Below are 21,990 nucleotides of genomic sequence, written 5' to 3'. Positions count from 1 at the left end.
ATGATGTGAAGATGTTTCCCATTTCATGTTATAGTTGTTCTATGTTCCACTGAATGGATACACCTTAGGCTCTTTAATTAGTCCCCTAAAATTTAAATCTTCTCCTTGACTTTGAGTAAGTGATAATGTTATGAATCCTGCCTCCAGAGCAGTGCCTAGCTGATAGCAGCAGTTCAGTAAATAGATGAAAAAATAGAAACCTTGGTTGCACCTTATCAGGATTAAAAGGTTGTATATATATGTAAGTACACACATATATTTACATTTATTCACACAATATATATACATATATATACACACACAATATAAAGAGCTTAGAACAATCACTATTATATAATGAGTCCTTGATAAATGATACATTGATATTATTGTTGTTATTTATTTTTTACTTACAGCTCTTAATAACAAAAGTGAACTTACAATGAGTGATTTCACATGGTTTATACATTGGTATGAGGGGTTTTTTCTTATTATTGAGAAATTTCTTGATTAGTTTTACAAAAATCACTCCATCTTTCCAAAGCACTTAGTTTGTTAGGAAAAGCCACTGGGTCAGGGCACCTGGGTGGCTCAGTCGGTTGGGCATCTGACTTTAGCTGGGGTCATGATCTCACGGTTTGTGGGTTCGAGCCCCACATCGGGCTCTGTGCTGACAGCTAGCTCAGAGCCTGGAGCCTGCTTCGGAGTCTGTGTATCCCTCTCTCTCTGACCCTCCCCTGCTCATGCTGCCTCTCTCCCTCTCTCAGAAATAAATAAAAAACATTAAAATTTTTTTAAATAAAATAAAATAAATGAGTAAACCCAGACATCACACACACGTGCGCGTGTGTGTGAATGCCAGATATTATGTTTCCTAATGAAAATACACACTACTACCTATGAAATATTTTTGCCAAATAATTGACCCTGAATCTGAGAATCCTCTGATCCAACAAGCTCTTTAACAGGAGTTCCAGAAATGAGAGAACAGAGACGAAAATTACCAAAGTTCAGAATGTGGATAATTTTACAGGGAAAAAATTTTCAGGTTTGGCAAAATGTAAATTGTAAGGAAAAAATAGGTAGAGAGAACTCTACACTACAGGAGTTAGTAAGACTCCCCATTTCCTCCCCCCGGCTCAGCCTCTGGCAGCTTCTGTGTGTTTGACTGTTTGACAAACCTCATACAAGTGGTACAGGCAGTATTTGTTCTTCTGTGGTGGGTTTATTGCACTTAGCATAATGTCTTCAATGTTCATCCATGTTGTTGCATAGTTATACCAGATGGCTAAGCTCTACTGTATACCATAGGGGCGCCTGGGTGGCTCAGTAGGTTGAGTGTCAGACTCTCAATTTTGGCCTGGGTCATGATCTCATGGTTCATGGGATCGAGCCCTGTGTTGGACTCCAAATTGACAGTGTGAAGCCTGCTTGGGATTGTCTTTCTTCCTCTCTCTCTGCCTCTCCTCCATGGTCTCTTTCTCTCTCTCTAAATAAATAAAAGAAAATAAAAACTATGATACAATCAAGGAAATATGAACACTGACAGATACTTTAAAATAGTAAGAAATTATTGATGTCTTTAGGTGATAAAATAGTATTATATTTTTTTAAAGAATCCTTATCTTTAAAAATGTGTATGAAAATCACTGAGTGATAAATTGAGTCAGTGTTTTCATCGAGTTGATGATCGGGCTTGTTTCCAATTCTGATATCCATCTCAAATATCAAATGTTCAGGCTTGTTTGCAGTTTTGTTGGAGTTGGAGTCCCTGAGGTAGGCAACCAGAATGGAAAGGGAAAGAGAAGGCCATCTAATTGGCCAGGTCTGAGCTTCCTCTGATGAGCACAGCAGAAACACAGTGCTCATGAATGAACCATTTTCCAGTTGCTACGTTGGTAACTGTGTTCCCTTCAAGGATTTGTTAAGATACGTGTAAATTCAGCCAGTTTCTGATGAATCATATTTCATCAGGAACAGGTACATTATCCATCTTTGGAAGGACCTGATAAGTTGAAGCTAATTCAGTTCTAACTCCTCCCACAGTCCCAGGAAACTTCAGTGCTTTGATGCCATTGGTTTTACAATCCTGTCTGGCAGAAGTAGGTTCATTGTACGGCTGTGTCTGTGCATGTGATAATGTGACCTGCCAAAGATAGCTGAAGCCATTTGTTAACACCAATAATTTAGAAGGATCTTAACTTCCAGAAACCTCAGAATTAGATACTTTACTTGTTCAGAATAACCATATCAACAGCCTTCACATTTGGCAAGACTTGTTCCTTTCAATGTCCATGATTTAAGCCTTCCTTTTCTGTTTGAGTCATATGATTTTGTTTACCCCATCTTCTAAACTACCTCTACACTCTCCTGTAAACAGACAACACAAATAGAAAAAAATAATAATAATCATACTCTTGTCTAACTATGCAACCCTAATCAAGTCACTTATCTTTGTGTCCGAGCTTCTCATTTTTAAAAAGGATTTGGGGGCCATCTGGGTGGCTCAGTCGGCTAAGCTTGTGACTTCAGCTCAGGTCATGATCTCACAGTTCATGGGTTCAAACCCCTCGCCGGGGTCTGTGCTGACAGCTCGCTCAGAGCCTGGAGCCTGTTTCATATTCTGTATCTCTCTCTCTCTCTCTCTCTCTCTGACCCTCCCCTGCTCAGGCTCTCTCTCTCTCTCTCTCTCTCTCTCTCTCTCAAAGATAAATAAAACATTTAAAAAAGTTAAAAAAATAAAAAAGATCTGGATTCTTATTTGTTGAACACAGTGGTATTCACATTCACACAGTCTCCTCTTTCTCATCCAATGCAGACATGTCTAATCAATCCCTGCAGTCTCCCAGCTGACTCCAAATGCCATCTAACAACATACAACTTAGCACTACAGGCAGTCACCACTTATTCTGAGATAAAACCTATATCCTAGATTGATGGAAGACCCCCATCTGGAGCACCACTGAAGGCCATGGCAAATAAAAAGAACTTAAATAATCACTCCTTGGATTTTTAAATCATGTACCCCGTAGTGGTACACATTTCATTGTCAAAAGAAAGTTGCATGGCCACTTCTAACTTCTCACTACGAGCCTGGGAGGAGAGAGGCAGGACATATAGGATATGACATTCTATTTATACAAGACATTACCTTTTACAGGTAAAGTTTATGTATATTCTGTCTTTCACTTTCCAAATTCTATGAAGTAAGGAAATTATATTATTATTCCCATTTCAGAGAAGGGCAACTTGAGCCTTGGAGACCTAGCCCATTATCACAGACTAGTAAGTGGTAGACCTGGACCCACATGAAGTCCACCTTACTTCCAGTTCCTGTTTCTATTATGTCCAAATTCACTCTAGTGCTTTGAAGGAGAGTAGGGCAGAATGAAATCTATACATGAACTTAATACAATTATATAAAAGATAATAATAGAGGAAATTGGGATGATAACATTTATTTACCTCTAGTTTGGTACAGAGATATTTTGAACTAATCATTATTTATAATGTTTATATACTTGACAGGCAAGAATAAAGGTAAACACACAGATGACATAGAAATCACCAAAGAAAGGGATGAGATATTATGAATAAACATCAAAATAGTGTGGTTGAAAGAATGCTGCATCAGTCAGGAAAAGCTACAGGTTATGCTTCAGTAACAAACAACCCCAGGAATGTGCCTGGTCTCAGCAAAGGTTGATTTCTTACTGACCTGCCCATTGTACATTCAGGAAACCTAAGTCCTATCCCTGGCTCTCTCAATAACCAGTTTAGGGAAAGACATTTGATCATGAAACATGTATAGGCACAAAAACTGATCTGAGGATAAAATCACATTAGATCTTCAACTGTTTTGAAACAGAAAGAAGCACAGGTAAAGGATGAGAAGTCTGGAGCAGTGTTAGTGACTGTGACCACATATAAATGGAGGGCAGTGTGTGGAGGGCTGATATAGCCTCTACTCTAATCTCACATAATTAGTGCATTTATTGAGTATTTATTGTATTCAAGACAGCATGGGGCTTCTAAAGAGACAGAAGACATAACACCTGTTCTCAGTGAGATGGCAATCTAATCACAATACGGCATCAGATATGAAGTCTATCATGTCCTTAGCCCCCAGTAGTTTATCCAGAGCTTTACTTCAGTTGGTGGGTTCAGCTGAAGGACAAAACAAACCAGGTCACAGATACTAAGGCTGTAATATCCGAGTAGCACCCTCAAAGCCCAGGGAGACTCTCTTCATTCTGGGATAGGCAAAAGAGACTCCTCTGTCAATTTTGAGATGTGTTGTAGGACTTGGGGATTAAAAAGAAAAAAGAAGAAGGAAGAAGCCTATCCATTCTCAACGTAGCAATTTGCTACTTTGAACTTCACAAGTCTATTTTGTTTTTTAAATTTTAATGTTGTTTATTTTTGAGACAGAGAGACAGAATGCAAGCAGGGGAGGGGCAGAGAGAAAAAAAGACACAGAATCCGAAGCAGGCTCCAGGCTCTGAGCTGTCAGCACAGAGCCTGACACAGAGCTAGAACTCATAAACTGTGAGATCACAACCTGAGCTGAAGTCGGATGCTTAACCGACTGAGCCACCCAGGCACCCCTGAACTTCACAAGTCTAGATGAGGGAGGGCACAAGAGGTTCAGTGGAGGAAAGATTTACTATACTCACATTTTAAAGAAACTGAAAACCTGGGTTATAATATAATGTTCATTGAATTAATTCATTAATTGAGCAAAAATCTTTTCCAACACTTCTGGCATACCAGACTTTGTGCCAAGAACTGAATCTGTGAGGTTTAGCTCTTGAATTATGTCTGTTCTCTGAGAGGTTCCTCGCTGTAGGCAGCCCTGCATGCCTGAAGCGCCGGGTCTCACAAACTACGTGCTGAAAGTCAAGCACTCGCTTGACTTGAGTTACCTTCAGAGAGGGTCAAGTTCAGTGACATGGGGAAGCCAAAGAAACATTGCAGACAGTGGCTCTCAAACCACCAAGAAGATTCTTAAGTCTTGGATTCCCCTTGTCCCGTAAATCACATCGGACCCCTGGAGGTCTTAACGGGTTGCTTATAAAGAGATCCCAAGCTCTCCACCATGCGGAGATTTAACAGAAAAGATGGCAGTCCTTTTTCAACTCTTAAATTAATAGTATTAACGTAGGTTCCACACAACAGCCCCGGCAATAGGATTGGTATATTAAAGTAGCCAGTCCTGCGCTGGCACACACACAAAACCCCCATAGCAACAGAGATGACAGCTTGGTAACAGCAGCTGCTGCTTAATTGAAAACATTAGAAAAATATTACATGATATCTGTATTCCCTGTTTTTATGTTTATTTTCATCACAAGTGAGAAAATAACCCAGAAAAAAAATACAAAAGAAACAGGAAACAAAGGTTCAAGACTAGCGATGGTAATGGATGAACTGTTGCTTGCGATTTAATTTTCTGGGGACTCATTCCATTTTTCCTGTGAATGAGCAGTCTGTATGTGTGTGTGTGTGTGTGTGTGTGTGTGTGTGTGTGTGTGTGTCCCAAGGACCAGAAATCCCTCCCATGGTGTGGAATTTAGTTCCTAGTCAACCCTTTGAATTTGATGAACTGGGAGGAGAAATGACATATCTGTGGGTCTTTGTGTATGTCTGTGTTTGTGTGTTGGGAAGGCAGTGTTCAGATTTCAAATCACCTCTACATAGAGAGAAATAGATATAAGACTCATACTCACACTAATGTGGAGCCGCGAGTGTATGTTTTTGAACAACAACACGAGTCTACCCCTGGTAGAAGTGGCCCATTCACACCAAAGCCAACATCAACGTTTGGGGTACACTTAGAAGAGGGTTACTTAGAAAAAAGAAGTAGTCGTGTGGTTTTAGGCAAGCGAATTACATTATACAGTAAACAATCACGGAGGCATTTGTACCTCAAAATATGAAGTGAGAAGTGACCCTAGAGTTCATCTGGTCTCCCTATTAATTCAGATCAAACACTTAAACTTTCACATCATTGACTCAGAAAGCCAAATGAAAGGCAAGAGAGGAGGTTTCTTCTTGGGCAAGGATTTTTTCCCCCTCTTATATCATGCCAGAGGTAACAATCCTAATGAATTTCATGGGCCCTAAACAATACTTGGCATGTAGTCAAGATCCATCTGGCCATTGGAAACAGGCATCCACATTTGCAAGTGAGGTTTTCAAATGCAGGCAATGCACTGAAAGTTCTCACTGCAAAATAAATATGGAATGTTCTATTTGATAGCAGTGAAATCACAAAAGAAGCACACTATGAACTCATAGGTCCAGAGACTCTGCTCTACAGTGACAGCTGCTATTTTCTTGCAGTAGAATTCAAGTCTTTCAAGATTGACTATATCTACAAAAGAAAACATTGCTCTTCTGTCTGCTCCTTGCGTGGGTCAAGAAGTCCGTCTTATTTATTCTTGTGTCCATTCGGGCACATAGCGAAAAACCTTTCAGGTAGTAGATATTTTACAATTAATATGGCCATGATTCCGAAGTCAAACTGATATGGTACTGAAAGATAAAATGAAATGGTAGCTAAGATAGTTCTCAACCTATCAATCATTCCAATGCATTCTTTCATGGAATAATTTATTTCCTTATTCAATTAATGTGTAATGAATGATCACCTACTTTGGGCCAACCAAAGGGCTAGGTTAACTCTGTGATTGTCCACCCAATTTACAAGGTCCTTTTAGGTGGAAGAAGTGGGGAAAATGTTTTTCCTGTAAGAGTGACTCCAGTCCTTAGCTTTCTTTTCACTAAGCAAGTAGTTGTTATGTCAAAGGTTTTGGTAAACCTGATTAACATTGGCAAACAACATTTGAAAGGAAAAATGCATCTGTATTACATACTTAAGGTTTTTCTTTTTTCTCCCAAATAAACATGGACTTTACTCCTTGCGTCTACAGAGGGAGCAGAGATTTAAAGAAGACCTGCCTTGGGGCACCTGGGTGACTCAGTCAGTTAATTGTCCAACTCTCGATTTTGGCTCAGGTCATGATCTCGCAGTGTATGTGATCCAAGGCCCACGTTGGGCTCCATACTGGCAGCGCAAAGTCTGCTTGGGATTCTCTCTCCCTCTCTCTCTGCCGATCCCCCACTTTCTTGTACACACACTCTCTCTCAAAATTAATAAATATACTTAAATAAAAAGAACTTTCTCAATGTTGCTAGCTAGGAACACAGGCAAAATTATCATAACGATCTCAACCTTTGAAATCACCTTAGAAGCATCAATTCAGGGGTGCCTGGGTGGCTCAATCGGTTAAGCATTCTACTTCAGCTCAGGTCATGATCTCATGGTTCATGGGTTCGAGCCCCGCATCGGGCTCTGTGCTGACAGTTAGTTCAGAGCCTGGAGCCTGTCTTTGGATTCTGTGACTTCCTCTCTCTCTGACCCTCCTCTGCTCATGCTGTATCTCTCTCTCTCTCGAAATAAATAAAACATTAAAAAAAAGAAGCATCAATTCAGTGATAGTGTCAATATATACGAACTTACTAAGGGGACTATAACCCTTCCTCCAATCCTTAATGTCATCTTGATATGTATGTTTTAATATTTTTTGTATTTTTAACGAGCGCTTTCTGACCAAGAAAACACCCTGTTTTAAATGGAAAGAGGTAGTTTTCTCACTTGGCTGTTCAACTTGAAGCAAAATGCCCAAGTTTCAGAAAGTGGATTCAATAACTAACCACCAAGAAAACTGAGCAACAGAATAACAAAATGACTAATTAAAACCCACACATGAAGGCAGTTGATAAGCATGTATTATTATAAGTTATATTATTATAAACATGTGTAATAACTCAAAAGTCTCTTCAAGAAGTATATACTACTTGCCTCCTTGTTGGTGGAAATTCATCACTGAATTGATATATGCCTTTTCTATGATACAAAGATAATCATTCAATAACAGATCTCAGAATTAAATTGAAAGACCCACAGAAAAGGAAAAGATCTCCTTAATAGGTTTATTATTGGTTTACTGTAAGAGAAGTCTGTCCCACCTTCATCCCCCTCACTCTATGCCTCTGAGTCAGACAAATACAGGAATCTCTGTTAAGCCACCTTGTTTTTATGAAAGACCTGCATGGGTACCTGTTTTCTCTATCTGAAAGAAATCTGAAGAGGATTTTTTTTAATGTTTATTTTATTTCTGAGAGAGAGAGAGAGAGACAGAGCACGAGCAGGGGAGCAGAGAGAGAGGGAAACACACAACCCGAAACAGGCTTCAGGCTCCTAGCTGTCAGCACAGAGCCTGACACGGGCTCGAACTCACAAACCGTGAGATCATGACTTGAGCCAAAGTCAAACGCTCAACCGACTGAGCCACCCAGGCGCCCCAAAGAGGATGTTTTTACAAAGAGCGAAAATAGCATTCAGCACTGGATTGGTGGCGAACTGTTATAGAGACAGTGGGCACCCCTCTCAGGGAGAGTGTCCCACACCACTGCTTCCTTGGAAACTACACTCAGCATCTCAGCATCAAGCTGCCAGAGCTTTGAACCATGTCTGTGAGCATCTTATCTTGATTTATGTTGTGCATCCATTAGCAACCTCAGTCCTAAGCTATCAGAAAAGCCTAAGCGAGGTTATTTTTAGGGTCTGGAAATGCTCAAAATATTTTTTATATAAACTAATGGCAATTACTTTTTTGCTTTGCACCATGTCAGCTTAATAAAAGTTTCATAGGGACACTCTACTTTCTGATAGTGGGCAGAATCTGTAAATGGAGACAAAATATTTGCAGTGTCGTTCAACTGTCTATTGAAAATGTAAGTTAGTAGCATAAAAAAATCTCCACCAGATCCACAGAAAATGCTTTAAGAAATGCATAAATACAAGTTTTATTAAAGGGTTAATAAAGGAGGGACTACCTGGTTGGTTCAGGTGTTAGAGCATGAGACTCTCAATCTCAGGCTCATGAGTTCAAGCCCCACTTTGGGTGTGGAGATAAGAAATGAAAGGAAGAAAGAAAGAAAGAAAGAAAGAAAGAAAGAAAGAAAGAAAGAAAGGAAGGAAGGAAGGAAGGAAGGAAGGGAGAGAGAGAGAGAGAAAGAGAGAAAGAAAGAAAGAAAGAAAGAAAGAAAGAAAGAAAGAAAGATACAGAAACAAAGAAAGAAACAAAGAAACAAAGAAAGAAAGGAAAGAAGAAAGGAAGGAAGAGAGAGAGAAAAGAAAGAAAGAAGGAAAATGAAAAGATCAATGAAGTCGTAAGTTTTCTACAGACTTGTAATCTCAGAGCTGGAAGGATCTCCGGAGTGATCTAAATCTATAATAGTCACCTCTTTCCCGGGGCAAGAATATCTTCCTTGATATTCCTGATAGGTGGTCATTTAATTTTTGATCATATATGTCCATGAACAAGGAATACCTGTGAACAAACCAACTATAGCAACATTTTAAAAAGATCCTGTTCATGCCCTATCTCCTCAGGGCTTTAGCAAGGAATTGTATTCTAGAACCATCAAAGCCTCAAGAGCAAAATCCTGAAGAGAGAAAAAGTATACAGGCTTAGTGTGAATAATCTATATACTATATGATTATACCTATGTGACATTTTAGAAAAGGCACAACTAAAGACAGTGAAAAGGTCAGTGGTTGTAAAAGGTTGGGGGAAAGATGGATGAACAGGTGGAACACAGAGGCTTTTTAGGACAGTGAGAATATTCTGTACGGTACTATAATGGTGGATATATGTCATCATATGTTTGTCCAAATCCAGAGAATGTACACCACCAAGAGTGAACACTAAGGTGAACCATGGTATTGGGGTGATGATGAGGTTGTCAATGTAGATGCACTAGTTGTCACAGATGTGCCACTCTGAGTGTGGGATGGTGACACAGGGAGAGGCTGTGCATGTATGTGGGGCATACTGGAAATCTCCGTACGTTCCACTCCAAAACTAAATAAAAAAATGCTCTAAAAAATAAAATATTTGAAAATATATATATGAGGGGGGAACCTGGGTGGTTCAGTCATTGGAGTGTCCCACTCTTGATTTCGGCTCAGGTCATGATCTCACAGTTTGTGAGTTCAAGCCCCACACAGGGCTCTCCACTCACAGTGTGGAACCTTCTTGGGATTCTTGCTCTCCCTCTCTCTCCGCCACTCCCTTGCTCTCTCTTTCTCTCTCTCTCTCTCTCTCTCCGTCAAAAAATAAATAGGGCGCCCATGTGGCTTAGTAAGTTGAGCTTCCGACTTCGGCTTAGGTCATGATCTCGCCGTTCATGAGTTCGAGCCCCGTGTCGGGCTCTGTGCTGACAGCTCAGAGCCTGGAGCCTGCTTCGGATTCTGTGTCTCCCTCTCTCTCTGTCCCTCCCCAGCTTGCACTCTGTCTTTCTCTCTCTCTCTCTCAAAAATAAATAAATAAATAAACCTTAAAAATTTTTAAATAAATACACTAAAATAATGTAAATAAAAAAAACAAAATAAAATAAAAATTCTAGCTTTCGAAAGCTTCGAACATGGTCCAAAGTAAAATATGTATGTAAGATTTAGAATTGCTGGAGCTCTGGATCGTGACACTGTACTGAGCGCGGTCACGAAGGCCAATCACCTGAGAGAAAATGGTATGGACGGTGGGGCGGACCATGTCCTGGGTCCACTGCCGGCCAACCATATGCACATTAGACTTTGGACACAAATTTCTTGAAGTCTCTGAAGTTGAGTTTAAACATCTGAAACATGGGAGTTGTACCACTTACTTTCCAGACAGCCTGGGAGGAATGCCTCGGATAAAATTGGTGACGCTGGTTAGAATCGTTCACTGACTGACATGACTGATGATTGAAATGCCGAATTCTGCCAATTGAGTGACACTGAGTAGATGGGATCTCATCTTGGCTTTCCAGTAGGAATAGAATTTGCAGAAAGGAAATTACCCGCTAATGTGGACATTTTAATTGAATAGGATAAATATCTCCATAAACAATGAGATATGTGAAAATGAATTAATATTTATGAACTTTTTCTTTTCCGTGGATGTTCATAATTTTTATCTGCAAAGCATGGTTAAATTATACTTCTCAGATCAAAGACTCCTTAAGTTTCTATTAATCGCTCACTTTAAATATGTGTCAAAATAGAATTAAAATAGATCATAGCCCATAAAATAAAGACATAATCATATAAAATAAAAATTGTAAAGCTTTAAAAAGGAATAAATTTTAAAATGCACATTGCAGGACTTATATAAGTTTATATTAATTACATGCTAATTATATTACATACATACTAAAATTCTTATGTAGCACATGAAAAAATTCTAGTGGAAATCAAGCCAGCATAGCATATGCTTCATATTATTTTATAATGTTATAGAGTAAAATGGTATAGTATAATATTACACTGCATTGCATTGCATCGATCACATTGTTTTGGCACACTTTTGCATTGAAACTTGTAAATGGTAAGAGTACAATTTGGTACACTGATCAAAACTGCATTTTGGGATTTATTTTTAAAGTTTATTTTTTTTTTTTTATTTTGAGAAAGTTAGAGAACCAGTGGGTGAGGGGCAGAGGAGGGATGCAGACAGACAATCTGATCAGGCTCTGTGCTGACAGCAGAGAGCCCAGTGCAGGGCATAAACTTGCCAACCATGAGATCATGACCTGAGCTGAAGTCAGAGGCTTAACCCACTGAACCACCCAGGCGCCCCAGTACTTATGTTTTTATAAACATATCACCTAGAGAGACTAGTCATTGCATACTAGATTCAAAATAATGTTCAACTGATAGTAGATTGAAATACTGCCAACATTTGCAGCAAAATAAGGTCATTAAAAGTTTTGCGTGCTAAGTTATATTATTTACAGGCATTCAAAATCTACCAAGATTACACTGAAAATTAGAATTTCTCTTAATCCTACTGATTAAAATTTCTCCAATCCAAATATATAACAAATAATCCTGCATTAAGATATTAAACCTGTCTCTGCTAAATTATGCATGGGAAATCTGATCAGATACATTAGGAACTGAGAATGCTTGATTACCTTGTAATCTCTCCATATTCATTTCTAAGAAGGGGTAATTCCATTTAACGTAGTGATCCTTTTCCAGTTGCAGATCTGAGTTTCATATCTCAGTGCTTATAATAATCCCAACATTTACGTGCAAGCACATTGATTCATTTGCCTGGTGCTACAGAGGGCTCTTACTAGCAATCCTAAAGAAAAAAAAAAAAAAAAAAGGCCATGGAAATGGTAATAAATATTGTTACTAACTTTGTCATTAAAAAATGCTGTTTCCATTTCTGTTGGAGATTAGAGCCGAAGGGGCTTTTAAAAAAAGACAGTATCTGTTCGTGTAAGCATATTAACATTCTGAGATGGCTCCTGGAGATTTTAGGAGATTTTGTGTTAAGACGAGGTGAAATTCATTGGAAATGCTTTGACCAACTTTTGATTGTTTGTACTTCACTGTATTTTTGGCAAGTTAAATTTAAAAGTATTTTTGGAGTTACCATGATAACACGCCTGACAAATTTGCTGTCCTTAGCATTTTACAACTATGACTCAGGCCTTTCCCGAAGGAGGTGGGGAGGAGGGCATGAAAGGGGGAAGGTCAAGGAGGGGTAGGGCGGTGGAAGGGAGGGGGAGAGAGAAGGGAGAGGCACCAGGGGGCGGAAACCCCCCCCTTGCTAATCACATATCACAAGCAATGAAAGTCCTCGGGCTAGGAACCCGCCAGGTGCATTTCAAAGAGAAGTGTAGGGGGGAGTAAATGTCACTCAAGGCAGATATTTATGAAAGATGACAGTTTGCAAATATCTCAATCTTGGACAAGCCCGCACTAGTGACACGGAGAAGTGCAGCAGAATTAGACGAGTCAGCAGCCAACATTTATTTCATCAGGACCTGTCCAGTCTCCACTGATGGTTTGATAGTCTGGGGAGAGCAAGCAGCATTGGGCTTCATTCTGCTGGTTACTTTCAGTCAGTTTGCATGGAACAGTCCAAAATGGTCTAATAAACATGCGAAGAAGGATAAAAAGATGAATTGAGGGAAGCTTTGTTTGCAGAGCTAGCACAAGACTGGATTTTTAGCTATGCCAAAGAGGAAGCGTTGTAATTACAGAAATATTGATTGCTGCTCCTGCAGGCTGACAACGAGATAGTGGTGAGTCTTGCCAGTGTCGGAGACCTGCATCTTGGTACAGACATCCTGTCGGTCCAGAGGACTGAAGAAGTGATCCCGTTAGAGGCCCTTCCCCGTGACGGCTGCCCCCCCAGCCCCTATATACTGAGCACAGTGACCTTTGTTAGAAATAGAACTCTGTGTCTCCCCCAAGGGCTAAAATTCTCGACCCCGATCTGAACAAATGTGTAACTAAATTCCAAGGGGGGAATTTCCACAATATTTCTTTCGTGCTGGTAGACAAGCATGGATGTCAGAAAGGCTGCTGGGGCAACCGCACAGGTTTTGACATTACAGTGTATCGGAAGTGGCTACTTGGACAAACACGGCCAGCAGGTATGTTTAATCTGGTATTCAAAATGCTTTTTACTGGGGGCGCCTGGGTGGCTCAGTCGGTTATGCATCTGACTTTGGCTCAGGTCATGATCTCGCAATCCTTGAGTTTGAGCCCCGCCTGCGTCTGGCTCTGTGCTGACAGCCCAGAGCCTGGAGGCTGCTTTGGATTCCGAGTCTCCTTCTGTCTCTGCCCCTCCCCCATTCGTGCTCTCTCTCTCTCTCTCTCTCAGTCTCAAAAATAAATACATATTAAAAAACTGTTTAAATAAAAAAGTAAATGCTTTTTAATGTACATAATTTAAATGCTAATATTAAAAATTAAGAGATCTGATGCAAGATCTTAATGTTAGGTTTCCTGGGGAGGAGAAAAAAATCAGATTATTGGACAAACTTGGGTACAAAATACTCTTGACCACAACAGCAGCTGCCTTCAGAAGTTTGCCACCGTCTCTGACTTTCCCCCCAAATCAATGCTGAGGCTCAGCTGTCTTTTCCGCCAAATTTGCACTTTTTGTCATTTCCACCCTGATCTAGTTCACTCTTTCATATCACCTGTGTGACTTCTTTAAGCATTTGCTTTCTGACCTCAGAAAAGAAACAAGCTAGCTTTGTTTGTCGTTTGGGTAAGTTTGAATCATCCAGTTTCCTGGTCCTTCAAATAAGATTAACGCTGATCGATTCATAGAGTTGCTGGTAAGGAGTAGAGATACTGAAATGAAAAGCCTCAGGACAAATCTGGGCACATACCAGACATGGAATCAATGCAAGTTTTATAAGTTTTATTCACTCTTCCCTTCTATTTTTCAATTCTTTCAGGAGAAAAAAAACAACAACCTTGGATCTCATTTTGAAGGATAAGTGCAGATAAGCAGATATTTTATTTACATAGAAGTGATATTTTGAAAGCTGTCCATTTTAGTGAGTGTCAGGATTATCATAGTTTTTTCCCCCCATTAAGCACTATGCTGCAACACTGGTTCTCAGATATGAGTGTACATCAGTGGAGTCACTGGAGGCCTCACTGCAATGTACAAACACCCCCAGAGTCTCTGATGAAATAGATCCAAGGTGGGGCCCCAGAAAGTGCACTTCTAATTGGTTTCCAAGTGAGGCTGATGTGTTAAGAAGCACCCTGCTGCTTTATTAGGACTGAAATCTTACAAGCTAGAGAGAACTTTTGTGTTGTATCCATCATGTCCCCCCAAAAGAAGTAGGGAGCAATTCTTTTGTCTGTTTTTAACATTTAAAACAAAGTCAAATTACTCGCTCCCCCAATGTTTCTTTCTAGGCAAGGAAGTTCCTAAGGTTTATAAAATGAGATCAAATGAATTACATAAATGGAGATCTAAGAGCAGGACAACCATGAGCAGAGATATCAAACCCTATTGCGTTAATAGCACAATGATCAGTGTCCTGGCGATCCAGCACGGTGGACACACACCCTTAAATGTCAGGCAGTGAGCTCCTCTTGTAAGTATCAGTATTGTTATTATTTTGACAGAGGTGATCATTAGTTTCTCTCTGTAGGTAACTGTTTCTCTGCAAATGTTAGCATTAGCCATCTGAACTGTGTTTCCCAGGGATTCCGGTGTGATTAGTTACTCACCTACGCACAGTGTCAAAGCAGCACATTGATCCCCCAGACAGGCTACGGATGCCAGCCATGTCTGCATATCACTCACAGCAAAGTCAGTTGCAAATGGAGGTGGGCCACCTTTGCAGAATACACAAAGCTGTGCTGTGACTTGTGTTTTCTGCAATGCTATTGCAATAAATGTTGAATTCGATTGAGTCCCATGGTCTTTATTTATACTTTGCATTTCTCGGAATCTTGAAAAATTAAAAATAAATGTGCTGCAATGCAGTTCTTGTTTCCATTGTGTAAACTTGGGTTTCATTTTTCATCCCTTTTGAACAATCCATGGTCCTCTCTGCATGCATGCAATTAAGTAGGAAGTGGGTTGTGAGAAGTCTCCCAGAGACTGGCCAGCAGGGTCACAGACCCTGATGGGTCCTCCACCGCCTGGCCTTGCTCCTCAAGCAATCTAGAATGAGGAGAGAGTATGGGACAGGAAGAAGTACTTTCTCCACTTACCCTTCAGTCTTCAAGATCAGTTATTTAGGACTTATGACTTTTTGTATAAGTAACTTTAAAGCCCTAAAACTCAGTTTTTGGGGCATGTGGGTGGCTCAGTCGGTTAAGCATTCAACTTTGGCTCAGGTCATGATCTGGTGGTTCGTGAGTTCGAGCCCCATGTCGGGCTGTGTGCTGACAGCTCAGAGCCTGGAGCCTGCTTCAGATTCTGTCTCTCTGTCTGTCTGTCTGTCTCTCTCTCTCTGCTTCTTCCCCATTTGTGTTCTGTCTCTCTCTTTTCTCAAAACTGAATAAATGTTAAAATTTTTTTTTTAAAAAACCAACTCAGTTTTCTAATACATAAAAGAGGTAATACTGGATACCTACTTGATGCCATTATCAGAAGAAATCCCTAAAATCATGCAGGCCAAATCTGGCGCAGAGAAGTAATGTCTGTGTGTTATAACAGCAGTACATCAGTATTGGTAATGATATTTATTGTCATTGTGATCAATGAATCACAATCTTCCCTGCATTTCTTAGCTCCTCTTGCCTCCATTAGAGTAATTATCACATCGTGTAATAATGAGTCTCGTCCCACTGGACCATAAGCTTCTTGAAGTCAAAGCCATGTCTCAGGTAGCTCTCAAGTCCCATTTCCTAGCACACTTCCTGGAATACGATAAATGTCCACTGCATACTTGCTGAATCCACTCATGAATTCCAATAACTTCGGCACAAAGTTTCAGAAATATTCCTTCCCAGCCGCAGTCATTGCTCTACCCATGCCAATGCTCTCCTACTTGGCTGATATCTCATTTCCATACCTCACATTGGTGGCCATTGACACCTGGCATTTGAAATGTTTATTGGCTGTTGATAGTCCTCGAATTGCCAGCATGATTCCATAATGAACATGGGTGATTATTTTCATTTGTTTTCACTGAACAAGATGGAATTGTCGCTAAATTTTTCAACTGATGCATTGTTTTGGCTTTCTTTGGATATGGACATTATATCACTTTGTCTCTTTAGATCCAGTGAATTCTATCTAGCAGTAACTAATGCTACCCCATTGAACTCAAGTACTTATTTATCAAGGAAGGAAGAGGCAAGGAAGAGGGGGAGAAAACAGAGATAGAGATGACAGCACACACATAATTGCCCAGAGGGAAACTTGACCACACAATTTTTCATCCAAAACTGAGCTCTTGTTTAGAGTGAAAGGGACATTTTTTAGAAATGACACAGAGAAAACAGGTTAACAATGAGATTTTCCTGGAAGAACCAGTATGTACAACCCCCCTATTTATAAGAAGGCAGAGGAAGGAAGAGAATGAAATAAGAATCTGACCCAAGTTTCTGGTAGTCAGAAACACTGCTCTTGAATATGGAACATCATTCTCTGAGGAAACTCCAGGCAAAGAGAATTGACTTCAAGATCAACAAATGTAGGAAACACCATCCACTATCTCTTTCTCAGGATTCTCAATGTGTGTTAGTGTAGACTCAGAGAAGTCCACAGAAAAGGAATCTGAGATTCCCAAAGACCTCACATTACATACGTTTTCACAATCACATCTATTAGTGGGTCTTGCTTACTTGATTACTGGGAAGGGCTATTTAAACAATTTTTCCAGAGCATCTGGGAGGCTCAGTTGGTTAAACGTCCAACTCTTGATTTCGGCTCAGGTCATGACCTTGCAGTTCATGAGTTCAAACCCCACATCGGGCTCTGCACTGGCAGTGTGGAATCTACTTGGGATTCTTTCTCTGCCTCTCTCTCTATGCCCCACTACTGTGCATGCTCTCTCTCTCTCCCAAACTAAGTAAATAAATTTAAAACAATAAATAGACTTTTTCCAAAGAGGCAAAATAGCTAAATAAAACAGATTACAAATAGTGTTCTCCCCGTCAACCAGGTATATACATACCTAGATTTCTTATTTTGTTACAGGAGCTTCGTTCCCTTTGTCACTCAGAGAAAGGCCATTTCTTATAGTAAAATAAGATAGCATATTAATTTGGATGAAACCAGGCTAATGTAACAAAGAAAGATAACATTAGCACAGTGCATTAGGAAAGTTTACCTGTGGAAGTGCTTGGGTGGCTCAGTTGGTTAAGCATCTGACTTTGGCTTGGGTCATGATCTCACAGTTCATGAGTTCCAGGCCCACATCGGGCTCTGTGTTGACAGTTCGAAGCCTGGAACCTGCTTCAAATTCTGTGTTTCTCTCTCTCTCAAAAATAAGTACACATTAAATAAGTTAAAAAGAAAGAAAGAAAGCATACCTTTGTCTCACATATCATTCCCAGGTGAACATTCCAGATGAGCAAGTGGTACTGCCCTCTCTGAACATCAAGCTCTCAGGCTCCTTTTTTCCCATGTTCACTGTCCTGTAGGAGCTTACTGTCATCTGCAATACATGAGGCCAGTTGCTTCAATTTGCAGTTGGAAGAGACACGTCAGATGTCTTATGTCATAGGCCTAGAAGCAGCACACATCTCTTGAACTCACTTTCCATGCCAAATAGCATAGTCAGTGGCTACATCGACTACAGGGGAGGTTCAGAACGGTCAAGAAACTGAAGAGCCATGTGCATGACCAGAATGGTATTTCTTTTTTTATTTTTTTTAATTTTTATATTTATTTGTGTATTTTCAGAGAGAGAGAGCAGAGAAGGGGCAGAGAGATAACCCCAAGTAGATTCCACACTGTCAGCCCAGAGCCTGACATGGGGCTCGAACTCATGAACTGTGAGATCGTGACCTGAGCCGAAATCGGGAGTCAGATACTGACCCGACTGAGCCACCCAGGTGCCCCCAGAATGGTATTTCTCTGGAGGATGGGAACATAAATCTTGTGGAGAGTTGGCTGTCTTTTCTTCACAAATGGGCAGCGGAGAAACCGTCACCTACAGGTGACCAAACTGAGAATCTTTCCAACCCTAAGATTCTTTGACTCTTTAAAATAAATATCAGCAGGGGTGCCTGGGTGGCTCAGTCGGTTGAACATCCGACTTTGGCTCAAGTCATGACCTCAGTGATCGTGGGTTCAAGCCCCACATTGGGCTCTGTGCTAACAGCTAGCTCGGAGCCTGGAGTCTGTTTCAGACTCTGTGTCTCCCTCTCTCTCTGCCCTCCCCTGCTCATGCTGTCTCTCTCTCTCTCTCTCTCTCAGAAATAAATAAAAATAGTAAAAAATTTAAAAAAATAAATAAATATCAGCAAAAAAGCAGCCATCCAAAGAGTTGCAACCTCAGGCAGTTTTACTCTTTCTACTTCCTTTCCTGATTTTTGAGAATTCTGCCCATTTTTTTTTTTTTTTTTTTTCTGTTCTCTGGGGCTCGAATGCCTTGAGCATGGACTTTTCTAACTCCCACTATCCTCAGCACCACTCGCAATATTTCCTAATACCACCAGTGTCTAAAAATGTGAAAAATAATGATATGTATCATCCTTTTAAGGTCTTATTTTTATCATGTCTACATCTCACTCAAAATGTCCCCACTGGACTGGTGTTTTTAAAGAAGGAGCCAAAGTTTACAGCTCTGCCTTTGAAGACAAGAAAGATCTGCACTTAGTGAACTTTTCAGGCTCACCTCTCATCTTTCTAGAATACTAATACCATGTTCTATTCACCTTATACTACTACGCTAGTTCAAAGAAAGTTATGACTTTTGTGTGTCATTCCTTACACATAAAATACCAGCCTCTTCTTCTGCCTGTTCCTTAAGGTCCAATCCAAATTACATCTACTCTTAAATCCTCCTCACTGTAGCCAGGACCCAGTTATTGCTCAGTGTTTCTTTTCCATTATATGTCTAGAAAAAATATTTACTGAAGATCAAATTTTCCCACACATCAACAAATCTATCAGCAAATTTGCAATAATATACAGTGATTCGGAGCTCTGAATATAGAGTCAGAAGGAACTAGATTCAGGGGCGCCTGGGTGGCTTAGTCGGTTAAGCATCCGACTTTCGCTTAGGTCATGATCTCGCAGTTCGTGGGTTTGAGCCCCGCGTCGGGCTCTGTGCTGACTGCCAGCTCAGAGCCTGGAGCCTGTTTCAGTCTGTGACTCCCTCTCTCTCTGACCCTCCCCTGCTCACGCTGTCTCTCTCTCTCTCTCCTAGAAATGAATAAAACATTAAAAAAAAAAAAAAAAGAAGGAACTAGATTCAGATCCCACTACTTGCACTTATTACCTGTGTATCCTTGGGAAATTTGCAACTTTTCCTGACTTCATTCTCCCCAACTGAGAAAGAAAGACAATAATAGTAACTATCTCATAAAGCACTTGTAGAGATGTGTTGCTATTATGCATGAATCCTTAATAAGAAATAAACATTCAAAATATTTGGCTATTGTCATATATCTCATGTATCATCCAATACTCTCTCCTTGCATATAATTATATATACATTTACACTTGATCGCTTTCATCTTATTGCATGAAATGGGATCTTAAACATTATTGATGAAAGTGATCTCGATACTAGGATATCCTGTACAATGTCACTCAGATGAGGATGACTCTTAGGGAAACTTATCTTTCCATTTTACACTGTCAGTAGGGAGGTATTTTCATGTTTAAGTTTGCCTCTTCAAGTCCTGATCCTTATCTCTGAAGTTATCCAGAAGAAATATGATGCCATTCCATATTGAAGTAATGGAGCTCTTGAACTATGATCATGCTAACATTTCTTTTATTCAGCCTCAATTACCTTTTATCTTTCACATAAGGCATATTTTTCAAGTCAATTCACCACTGTGATGTACCCATTGGAGACATACAACTTGATTGCTATATTTCCAAAACTGAAAGAGCAGAACCCAGCCTAATGTTTCAAATGGACAGAGTTTTGTGAAATAGGAGTTGATGATTCATTGCTGTGAATGCTATTATTTCTGGTTTTAGGTCATTTAAAATTTCATTCGTAAGTGTAAGACTTCATAATATCATCCTACATACATACTATGTACTTTCATACTTTTCTCATCCCAATAGTCATTTTACTACTTTAAGCCTCAAATTTTATATAAAATTAAATAATATTACCTACATCACCGATGTATTAAATAATTAAATTAATTAATTTAATTAATTTAAAAATTAATAATGTATTAAATAATATTAAAGAATATTACCTAACCACCAATAAAACTTTAAAAACTACATATGTATTTGGTAGAAAGTCCAGTATATTTCAATACATTGTTCTTATTAAACCAATTTGCTTTCATTTTGTTCATACATTTTTTCCAATTTTTTTATTCTGATAAATATACATAATGTAAGATTTGGCATCTTAACCGTTTCAAATGTGCGTATAGTTCAGTGGTATTTAATACATTCATAATGTTAGGGATCACCCCCATCCATCTCCTTAAATCTGTTCATCTTGTAGAACCGAAATTCTATACCCAATAAACTATGACTCCCCATTTTCCACTTGCCCCCAAGTCCGACACCACCATTCTATTTTCTGCCTCTTTGTTTCTGAGTTAGCATCATGTCCCCAAGTTTCATCTATGTAACTTGTCAGAATTTCCTTCCTTTTTAAGAGTGAATAATATTCCATTGTAAATGTGCACATCACAATTTGCTTGGCCATTCATCCAACAATAGATAATTGTATTGCTTCCAACGTTAGCTATTGTGAACAATGCTGCTACAAACATAGGTATACAAATAGCTCTTCTAGATCCTGCTTTTAATTCTTTTAGGTGTAGATTCAGAGGTGGAAATTTTACATCACGTGGATTTTACATTCTATGGATTCATGGAATCCACCAACAGTGCATGAGGATTTTGATGTGTCTACCTCCTTGCAACAAGGATTATTTTCTGGGTATTTTTTAATAGCAATCATCCTCATAGGTGCAAATAATTTCTTCCATCCTGTGGGTTGCCTTTTTATCTTTGATAGCCTTCTAATGCATTTTTTAAAAAATTTTTTCAAGAAGTCTAATTTGTTGATTTATTCTTTTGTTGTCTGTACTTTTGATGTCATATCCAAGAAGTTCTTGCGAAATCTACTCTCCTGAAGCTTATGTGATATGTTTTCTTCCCAGATTTTTACAGATTTAGGTCTTCTACTTAGGTTTTTGTTCCATTTTGAGTTAATTTTTGTTTATGGTGTTAAAGATCCAACTTAATTGTTTAGCATGTGGATATCCAATTTTTTTAGCACCTCATGTTGAAAAAACTGTCCCTTCCCCCTTGCATGGTCTCGCCACCCTTGTCAAAATAATTTGGCCATACTTACCTGGCAAGGGAGATACCATGATCACGAAGGTGGTTTTCTCAGGGCGAGGCTTATCCATTGCACTCCGGATGTGCTGACCCCTGCAATTTCCCCAAATGTGGGAAACTCTACTGCATAATTTGTGGTAGTGGGGGACTGTGTTCGCGCTTTCCCCTG

General features: G+C 39.6%; 1 non-coding gene across 1 annotated transcript; it reads left to right on the top strand.

Annotated features, from left to right (window-relative positions):
- The first annotated feature begins 21,826 nt into the window (after positions 1-21,826).
- LOC120223176 lies at positions 21,827-21,990 on the top strand. The gene has a single exon (XR_005526218.1). It is a non-coding gene; the product is annotated as a U1 spliceosomal RNA (small nuclear RNA).

Source organism: Hyaena hyaena, unplaced genomic scaffold, assembly GCF_003009895.1.
Source record: "Hyaena hyaena isolate Hyena2069 unplaced genomic scaffold, ASM300989v1 scaffold_962, whole genome shotgun sequence".
NCBI lineage: Eukaryota > Metazoa > Chordata > Mammalia > Carnivora > Hyaenidae > Hyaena > Hyaena hyaena.
The sequence above is the reverse complement of the archived record's forward strand: the minus strand, read 5'-3'. Positions and strand labels throughout refer to the sequence as shown.